This window comes from Arachis ipaensis, chromosome B2 (genome assembly GCF_059453495.1).
Source record: "Arachis ipaensis isolate K30076 ecotype BB chromosome B2, ASM5945349v1, whole genome shotgun sequence".
In the NCBI taxonomy this organism is placed as follows: domain Eukaryota; kingdom Viridiplantae; phylum Streptophyta; class Magnoliopsida; order Fabales; family Fabaceae; genus Arachis; species Arachis ipaensis.
The window spans coordinates 123,730,597-123,741,194 of record NC_142437.1 but is presented as its reverse complement, the minus strand read 5'-3'; the positions used below and the strand labels follow the sequence as shown (position 1 = coordinate 123,741,194).

Here is a 10,598-nt window from a genome sequence, read left to right as displayed (position 1 = left end):
GCCAATAGCCACATATTCCATTCTACTGTACTATCCTTAGTCGTCTTTTTCCTGTCTTTTTATGGGCTTTTTGGTCTTTACGTACCGTGCAAAACGACAACAATTTTTTTAAAGAATTTTGTTAGTCTATGTCTCAAGTATGTACATGCAAGAGAAGGGGAGGGAGGGTGTGAGACTGGTAAAAGATAATAATGATGTACTTGCAAAGGTACCAAGATTCTGAAATAATATGTCAAGTCTTTGCGCACAGAGTTTATTATTTTGCAGGGTCTGGACAAAAGTTGATTATATAGGTACCATAGAATTGGTACCATATTTTGTACATAGACCAAGCAGATTCAAACCATAAATTGTAATACCATATTTATGAACTTCGAATTAAATTCTCAACCTCCTCTCATTGAAATGCATGGAAGCATTAAGTTGCATGCCTACATATTAGTCTCTAAAATTTATGGAGATGGATGGTGATATTTAATTAAGTGTTATTATTTATGCAAATAAAAATAATTATTTTTAGATATATAGTAGAAAATTGACATATAATCTATAATGCACAGACACGGGACACGACACGACACGACATGGGACACACGCCGACACTCGAATTTTAAAATCTTACATGACACGGGGACACGCATATATGTACAATATAAAGTATTTTTTAGATAAATTATAATGATATTTTGATATTTTATTGATATTAAAATATAAATTAAAACTTTTAATTATTTTTAATGTCTTATTTTAATTACATCAAGTATTTAAAATATTTTTTGTTTTAATAAATAATAATATATATTATATCTAAATTTATTTTAAGAATATATGTTAAGAATAAAACTAGACACGCGGACACGTAATGGTATTTAGGTGTGTTCAGTCGTGTACAGAGAAGAATTTTTCATTTTTTATTAAGATATGATTCGAGTGTTGGACGAGTGTCGGTGAGTGTCGTGTCCAAAATGTGTCCGACACGCAGATACGATAACTTAGCGAAATATCCGTGCTTCATAGCATATAATGCATAATTAAATGTTATAAAATAAAATAAAATATTTGTTTTTAAGAGTTTTGTTAGTCTGTGTCTCAGTATGTACTTGCAAAGGGGAGGGAGAGTTTGCGTGTGAGACTGGTAAAAGATTATGAAATATGTTAGAAGAAAAGAGGTCTTTGGGCAGTGTTTATTTTTTAGCAGGGCATCTGGACAAAAGTTGATTACATAAAATTTGAAAAGAAACAAAACTTTGTACAGATTATGAAGTAATATATATGATATGAGATTGTGAAAGAAGTAAAGGAAGAGGCGCTCTCTCTCAGTCTCTATCTGCCTTATACCTTCGTCACACACTTTCTCCGTTGTTCTCTTTTTCTCCCCAAACCCAAATCGTAACTCTTCGATCCGGTTTTCCTCCTCCACTTCCTATGTCTCTTCAATCTTCGCCAATTTCTTCCTTCATTATTTTGAGATAACCAATCGCTAAGACCCCACCCGAAATCCTAATCGTAGCTATTCGAAATCGTCATCTGAGAGCATAGCGACGGCGACGACGGTGGTTAGTTCACTGGTGGAATCTTTTATCGACACATCTCTCTCTGGTTTGCTTCGTCGAGCTTCATGTCGCGCCGGCTTTCTAGAAATGGCGACAACGAACCCTTTCCATTTGTGAGGTGACGACACCGAGGACCCCTCACAGCAAATCGCCACGGCGGCAGCGGCGTCTCTACCCAAGAAGGGTTCAGTTGTAGCTCTCTTGCGCCATCCCTCTCTCCACTTGAAACCCTAACTGGTGAAAACTCTCTCTCTCTCTCCCAAACCGCATCTCTTCAACCCTGTTTTCCAGCTTCTGATTCGCATTTCTCTTCGATCTTGGCCAGTTTCTTCGTTCATGGAAGCACAAAAACGGAGGTACTCGCAAACGGAACCTGATCGAAAGGGCCGAAACCAGATCAAGCTGAGGATTCTCAGAGCAGTGGTGAAACCATTATAGCTATTTTTATAATATATTCTGTTCATATTCTGATTCATTTGTGTCTTAATAATTTTTTGGTGTCTTGACTCTTGATTAGTTGGTTATATGTAAATAATACCGGGAATAAATTGTTTGGATGTTTTAGTGTTTGGATCTGTTGATTCTGTTTGAATTTATATAGCACAAAATATGTTACTATATATATATATATATTATGCCGTGTTTGCAGTTGTGTGAATATTTTATTTTGTCTATTTGATGTGAAATGCAAAAAATTGTGTCTTGATTTGCGCCCGGATTGTTGATATTCCTTCCCTTTTTTATGATGGGTTTTCTCTATTTTGTATTTTAGAGAGATCCAAAATCCTGTGAGTCACTCACAACGCACTCTATAATCCTCGACTCTTCTGTAATTTTTCTTTTTCTATTATGTTATTATTGTGCGATATTTTCTTCTGATTCTAAACTTAGGGTCCCATAAGCGGTTGCTTTGGAATTGTTTTCCATGTATGCCAATATTTGACTTTATTCATCACTGTCATGATGCAATCCCCGTATATCAGTTTCATTTTGAAGTTGGCAGATTTTTTTAATTATGATTTTTTTTCCTTGAGTTTTGTCATATACCATGCTATTTTTACTGGTGTATTTTTACAAGGATTTAGGGAAATTGTTTGAATACCCAGAGGCTCTGCATTTTTGTGCTTGAGGTTTGATTTTTAAGTGTTTATATCCTTACACTTTTATTCTATGATGGACAGTTTTGACAATATCATCAATAAGGAAATTTTCCTTCTTCTGTGGTTTATGAGGATGATAAGGTACTCTCAGCTTCTGATCAAATCCTTAACTTAACTATATTACAGCTTAAGTGAAGTATGGTAGTGCAGTGAATGAATGCAGATAAAGGGAAAAACAGTGAAACAAAGATTTAAGGATGTGCATTGGATTTTTGTCTTTTGTCGCATGAACTGATTGCTGTTGTTTTTTCTGCCTGGGCTCTTCTATATTTATTTAACATCTTATTAACATTTATATACACTCTTTAGGTTATACTTTTCTGAAAATGTAGACATCTAAATTAGTTCAGTGGGTATTCAATGATCAAAGCAAAAACATGTGATTAACTTAATTGAGATATTGAAGTTCTAAAAGCAATATATCTATTTGTTTTATTAAGATGGTATACCTTTTGTATGATCCCATTATTTTTGAGCTAAGATTCTCATATTAGAGATTGTCTCCTCCTAATTAGATTATGGAAAAATAGGGTTCAAGTAGCCCTGAAAAAGAATGCTAAATAGCAATTCGTCGTTTCCATATAATGTATATTTTAGACTTTGTTATGTACATGCCTTATCCATTTGGATGAAGAACTGTTATCGTATATATCCTTTGTATTAACATGCCGAGTTGATCATCAGTATGATTTACTTCTCACTTCTCTAATTATTACTGCATGGTGCATAATATGTCCTATTTCACCTTCATTTTATAAAGTATTTCTTCCACAATTACAACTATGGCTGTTGATGTAGCATTAGTTGGTGCTAACCCTTTTTAATATTTAGGGATTTTCTTTTTTCAATTGGCTGTAAAGATAGACATTATTATCCTTGCATTGTTAACAAAAGTGCATATGCAGAGTAATTTTCTCTATTGTCGTTTATTGTTTTTTCTTTTATAATATAATTTTTATACTTTGGTTATCTTTTTTAATTCTTTTTTTTTCTTCAGTTTGTTTCTCATGACAACATTTATTTTCCTCTTCGTTGTCAAGTACAAAGATCATGAAATTTCATATTTAAATTTTGAACTGAAAAAGCAATCCTTTTTCTATTGGATAAAATATAACAGACCAATAGCTAAATATTTTTTTGTCCTTTGCAGTGTAAAGAAAAAGGAACCATATTTTAATAGCTATGCTGAGTTAAGCTGCTGGTCTTACTTCTAATGGGAAAAAGAGTCGGCCAAGGCGGAAGATGAATGGACGCTGAGTAGGTATACCGCTATAGCAAATTGTTGAGAGATTTAGATAGCAATTCTTATTAGAATTTGTGCTAATCTATCCTTAAAAAAGAAGATAAATTGAATTTTACTAAATAAAATAGCAATAATAATAAAAGCACAATAACAATTTTTTAACATTAATAAGACATACCATGGATGGAGAGGAATAGAATGATGAAACAATAGTTTATGAAGTCTTTTAAGAATATTTGATCAAAGATTTTACAATTTTTCTATTAGTGTTTCGCTAATACTCAAAACACCATTCTTTCTGTTTAGTTGCTATAAATACTCACTAATCATATTTTCTTTATTATGATTAGTAGTACGATGACAGTGATTTTCTTCAAATAGTAAAAACTTGAAAGATAGAGATTTTTTATGCTTGGGTATAGTTGGATTAGAATTTGTCTTTTTAGAAAATTACAACACTCAATTTAAAAAAGGTTTCTCATAGCTTTTGCGTGCCAACGCATATCAAGAATCTAGTTATCTATTATCGGCGTAATAGTAACATCTATTTTAAGAGCCTTAAAATAAGATGTTTTCACAAATAATCTTTACAAAAAATTTAAAATAATAAGAAATATAAACTAAAAAAATATCTATTGTTTTCTTTGTTTTTTATCCGGATTTTTCCTTTGTTCTTTTTCTTTATTATTCTTTTCTAGTTTGATCATTGTTTTCTTTGAAAATTTTTAACTTCCCTTCTTCATAATCTATTTTAATTTTCTAAGATAACTACTCATTTCATTATTGAATTTTTTAGTATTTGACCATGTCATAATTAGCATTTAAGTTCTTATGTTTTTTGGTGTGTAATGACTTGATGTTTTGTTTATTTTTTGATTTTGCTACGCTATATGATTAGAAAATTGTTTATATTTATTAGATTTTATAATTTACTACATGTCCACTTTTTTCGTGTTTTTTTTAAATTTACTTGTATTTTTACACTGCATATTTAGTATTGTGATGCTGCTTAAATCTATTGATTCACTTGTGCAATTGGATCTTATTATTCAAATTTCACTAGTTTGAAGGGTTTTGCTCTTGTTATGTTGATCCTGTTGGTTCAAGTAACATGCTTCAACCTCCTGTTCCTTCACCAACTTAAAACTCTCTTTATTCTTTTTGTAGATTATTATTATTATTATTATCCCATTCTTCCTTGCTGTATATTGCTTATTTTTGTTATAAAATTTAACATTAGACATAAGTTTCGAAGTTCAAACTTCCTCGAAATAGATTTATGAAGTTAATGTTAAATATTAAGATCAGATTAAATCATATTAATAAAATTTTAATTTTAAAAGTCAACGTAATGAGAGGAAAAGGACATTGGGGGACAAATATTTTGGATGGATTTGTTTATGATGACTTTACATTTTTTTGACGGATGAAGTAAATAAACAAATCAATTAACAGAGCTCTATATGGTTTGTTTCTTTATTCATTTGGAAAGAATGCGAACTCATCATATATAATTCCACACGAAATATCTGTGTCCCAATTTCCTTTTCCTTTGATTATGTTTTGGCTTTTAAATTTAAAATTTTTGTTGATATGATTTTATCAGGTCTTTGATATTTTGGGTTAACTTTGTAAATCTATTTCGAGGCTGTGTGGACTTCGATACTCATTTCTAATGTTAAATTATATAACAAAAGTTTTTCACGAAATTCAACTCTTTTTTATGGGAAATAACAATTCCTGCAAACAATTTATATATAAAAATATTGTTAATAAAAAAATATAAAATAAGAATTTGACAGTAATACATAGAATCAGCTTTTATAAAAATATTACCACATCATGAAATATTGTTAGTGAAATTTTCTGAGAAAGTGATATCTAATTCAGGCAATTAGCACATCATGAAATTGACTGTTACTTGAATCAGCAGCATCAACATGAATATAGGACGAAAGTGATTACTAGATCAATGTATCACTAGTTTAAGAAGTAGTTGTAAAAGGAGCAAAACCCTTAAAATCAGTGAAATTTGATATTTTTCACGAGTTTAAATTTTTTAGAGATTATTTGTGAAAACTTTTTTAAGTTAAACATTACATGGAACGAGTATCTAACTTCAACGCTAAAATGAATGTTTCTATGGCGTAGATGATAGATAACGAGATTATTGTTATATGTTGGCATACAAAACCATCACAAATCTTTTTGTTACTGGGCGATGAAATTTTTAAAAAAACCAAGTTTTAATCAACTATACTAAGTATAAAAATTTTTTACTTTGCAAATTTTTACTATTGGCAGGAAATTGCTTGAGTTATGTCACTAATGCTAATAAAATAAGTATAATTAGTCCGTCTTAATTATTAGAGTTTGATTTTATTTTCTAATTTATCTGTGTAAACAATTATTTTATTTTTTTAAATAGCAATAATTGAATAAAAGGGTGTTGTTTTAGACATTAGTGAGGCAAAGAATCCAAAAATCTTTAGTCAGATTTTCTTAAAAGGTTTTATGAACTATTGTTTCGGTATTTTATTCCTTTTCATCACCTGTTTGTCTTAATAATATTAAAAAATTACTATTGTGATTTTATTTTTATTAGTATTTTATTTAATAAATTTAATTTATCTTTTAAAAAAAAGATTGACAAAAATTCTAGTAGAAATTGTTATCTGAATGGGTAATATCAAGACTTATATACTTGGATGGACAAATCGAACAATTATTTTTAGAATTTTATATATGGTGGAATATTTGCACGACACATATGAACGTAGTAAAACTGTAACTAAGAACTGCATTATATTAAACCATGACTCATGTAATTCCTTGAACACTTTCTCGACGCTCCATGCTGTCTATTTACCCCAACTTGTTGATGCTTTGTGGTTATCCATTTGGATATTTTTTTATCCCTAATATATACCCAAAAAACAAAGAAATTTATACACAGAAGTAAAATGATTAGAAATGTCAATCTATTAAGAGAATGGAAATAATGTTGAGTCTATTGTATGTTGTAATTATACAGCTAAGTAAAAAAATGGAATATATAATTGTCCAGTTTTTTGTACTTCTAATTTGGGTTGTAAATCTGTTTAGAAACTGTCGTTGTATTCTTGTTCACATAAATAATGATGAGGTAATAGTCTGGAGAATTTGGTGGCAAAATTGCAATGGCAGATGTTCGGGTGGTGGTTGCCATGAACTTGCAAAATCATTAAATCGAGACTATTGATAATGTTTGTAGCGTTTGTAGCGTATGGTGATGGTTTCCAGAACCAAACAAAAGTAATATGGAGTTGATTGGATATGTATTAATTGTCAGTAGTGACTAGTGAAACAAAATGGTAATTTCGTCACGTAGAGTTTGTCTCAAAATCAATGCTGAAATGGTGACAACTAATAAAGCCTTTTGGGTTAAGTCAGGACAACAAGAAGCCCAATAATATTTTTGAAATATTTGATTTACTTCTGATTTGTTTAGTAGTATTTTTTCTGATTTGTTTAGTAGTATTTTTATGGATTTTAAATTTAAGTCAAATCTGATCTAATCTAATAAGATCAAATCTGATATAAATTAATCATATCTTTAGGATTTTAAGACAAGTTCCTTTGTCTATCTTTTATGTTTCCAATGTCTTTTTATGCCAATAAATTCTTCTTCTTGATGTCATTATTTTCTTGTCTTTTTTACTGAATAATCCTTATGTATTGTGATATAACCCCTAAGTCCCTAATTATGTCTTATCATTTGGTATCAGTTACAGATCGTAGGTAAATTTTCGTAGGTAAATTTTTATTCATCTACACGTTCCATGGGTCTTGGTTAGTCTCTGTTTTTTTCTCTTTAGTTTCTGTAAATTCACATTAGAGTCCAAAAAAATAAAAACAAAACGAAAAAAAAAATTCTTATTTATTTTGGTTTTGCAATTATTCTATCTTTATGTCGGTGTCTGCAAAAAAAAATTAATTATGAGAAAAATTATGAAGAACTATATTGTGCTATCATCATACCAAAATGAATTTTTTGAAAGATTTTGCACGTTGCAACAAGGTTCACAATCATTGATGGAGTACCACAAGGAGTTTTTATGTTTGATGGAACGATTTTTGTTTGGATTACGTGAAGAACTTGCAGATAAAGTCCAACGTTACCGGTACGCAACCATGGAGAATTTGGTCAAATTGGCCATTGACTGGGAGCAGGTGCAACAAATGATAGATCGCCATTAGAATATGATTTCTTCTACACCTATCTTTCATTTTTCTTCAAAGCTAGAGATGGAAGAATTTGTTGAGTATGATGTAAATGGTGATGTGTTCTTTGAAGAATCAAACGTGAAGAATTTCTCAACTGAGTCATTGGGATGTGAGCAATTTGAAAAATATGAGAGAAAAGAAACTGAAAAAGAGTGAGTGTTTGAGTGAAAAGAATCCATATTTATTTGAAAGAGTTTTGAGAGAAAAGATGAGAATAGTGAGCGAGAGGAGTCAATGAGCGAAAAAGAAATTGAGAGTAGTAAATACACTTGAGAGAGATCTAGAAAATTCTATCTTAGACAAGAATACATTAGTATCATTGAATTTCACAGAGTCCTTAGTTTCTCGTACATCTAACCATAAAATTTGTAGTGCTTTTATATTAATTATGTAGTCCTTAGATTCACTGGTCAATTATGGAGGCATTAATATGAATGAAAAGGAAGAAAGACAAATTGCACACTTTGGACAAGATGGTGAAAGCAGGGTTGGAAAGATTGAACTTGCACATATTAGGGACATAGCCACAATTCCGTGGATAGAGAAGAGCCATCAAACAATGATATTTGAACTCGGAGAAGATTGGGTGCACGGCTTTCATTTTCAAGGCTAAAATGAGTCATTTGATGCAACATAAGGGATCAATTTAGTGCACATGTAATGATAACATAGTGGATGACACGTGGACAAATAATATTGTGACACGTTGCATAACCATCCACGTCAGCATGCCATGTGTCATTGACCGATGTGTCATCATACCGTTACACGTGGCCAAACCATGAGGTGACACGTGTCACCAAATGTCCACGTTATCAAGCCACGTCAGCGCGTCGTTAACAGAAAACGGATCAGGGACTAATATGATGTAATTTTTTCAATCTCAGGGACGTAATTGGTGCAATTAGAATTTTAGGGATAATTTTGATGCACGGCGTCAATCTCAAGAACCACTATGGAATATAATCTAAAAAAGTGATGTGTTAATTATTATTTAAAAAATAAAAATAATGGAGGACTTCAGTTTTAGTTTTTTAGAATATTTACTTGTTAATTAGTTGTATTTCTTTTTAGTTATGTATTGTATGTTGCTTTGATTGTCTACGTTGTATATTTACTCTTTTATATATGTTTTTAAAAAAATCATAACAAGTAAATTCGTAAGAATCTACTAGTTGAGTTTATGTCAATTTCATAGTTTACTTAGATTTATGAGTTTGACAATTTTAATTTTGGGCTTTAATGTGCTATGAATCTGAAACTCTAGTGTTTTTTTTGCACCCCTAAATGTTGAGTGGAAAAGAGATCAAGTAGTCGACAATGATGCAATGGAGGTTGATGTTTAGTTATTTGGAAAGATGAAAAATCATTTTTAATTTTGTTTTAGTGGTCAACTGGTCATGAAGAAGTTGTGGCAAAAAATGCTCAACCATTTGCGGGACTTGGTCGTAATGTTGCGATCCATGCGTTTAAGGCAGATTGGGCCTAACCACAGTGCAGAAGGCCCACAACCACGCAACATATTAGGCTTGAGATTTATTGAACATAATAGTAAAAAAATGCATAAGTTTTGTTAACCGAAAAAGAATGCATATTTCTCAACAACATTTAATTTCAACGAACAAAATTAGGAACATGATATTTTATTTAGTTAAATAAAATATATTAATTTGAAACGGAAATACTGGGAGTTAGGAATTGATCTATAAAATTAACGAATATATTATAAACATGAAACCTATGTAATCGGTGGGAAGTGTTTATCTCACGCCTCTGTAATTTTTGTGATCTCGTGCAGCGCTTGAAGGTGGTATGAGGTAAGGGTGCTTAGTGCTTACATATCTCGACAATTCCAATTTCAAATCCAATTTAATAACTAGGTCTGGTAATGTGGTATATTTGCATAAGTTGCTCAATTCATAGTTATTATAAGTGAATCGGTGATGGAGCTGATGAAGTTATCGGGTCTGATTAACTTAGTATAATTAAAAAATTATATAATATTTAATTAATTTTCTTTATAATTAGTATTTTTATTTTGTTTTTATAAAAATAATTATTATTTTTAAATTTTAATACTTTATTAATTAGTTTATATTTATTTTATTATTATATTATTATAGAAAAACTCACGTACAGTTGACTGTAAAATTGATATTTAAGAACCGTTAGATGATCTGATAAGTTTGATTAAATATCATCTAAAGATTTTCAACTATCAACTTCATATGAAGACAAAAAATAAAATAATATATTAAAAGAATAATATTAATAGATATCATGAAAAGAAAAAATAAATTGTGATTAATAAAATTTTTTTGTTTATCTTTTTTAATTTGTATATAGTTAATAAAATTTATAGTTAAATAAAATATA

General features: G+C 30.3%; 1 long non-coding RNA gene across 1 annotated transcript; it reads left to right on the top strand.

Moving 5' to 3' along the window:
- Positions 1 to 1,175: 1,175 nt before the first annotated feature.
- Positions 1,176 to 4,988, top strand: LOC148575492 (uncharacterized). The gene is made up of 4 exons (XR_015905029.1): positions 1,176 to 1,790; positions 1,879 to 1,976; positions 2,735 to 2,794; positions 3,864 to 4,988. It is a non-coding gene; the product is annotated as an uncharacterized LOC148575492 (long non-coding RNA).
- Positions 4,989 to 10,598: the final 5,610 nt, after the last annotated feature.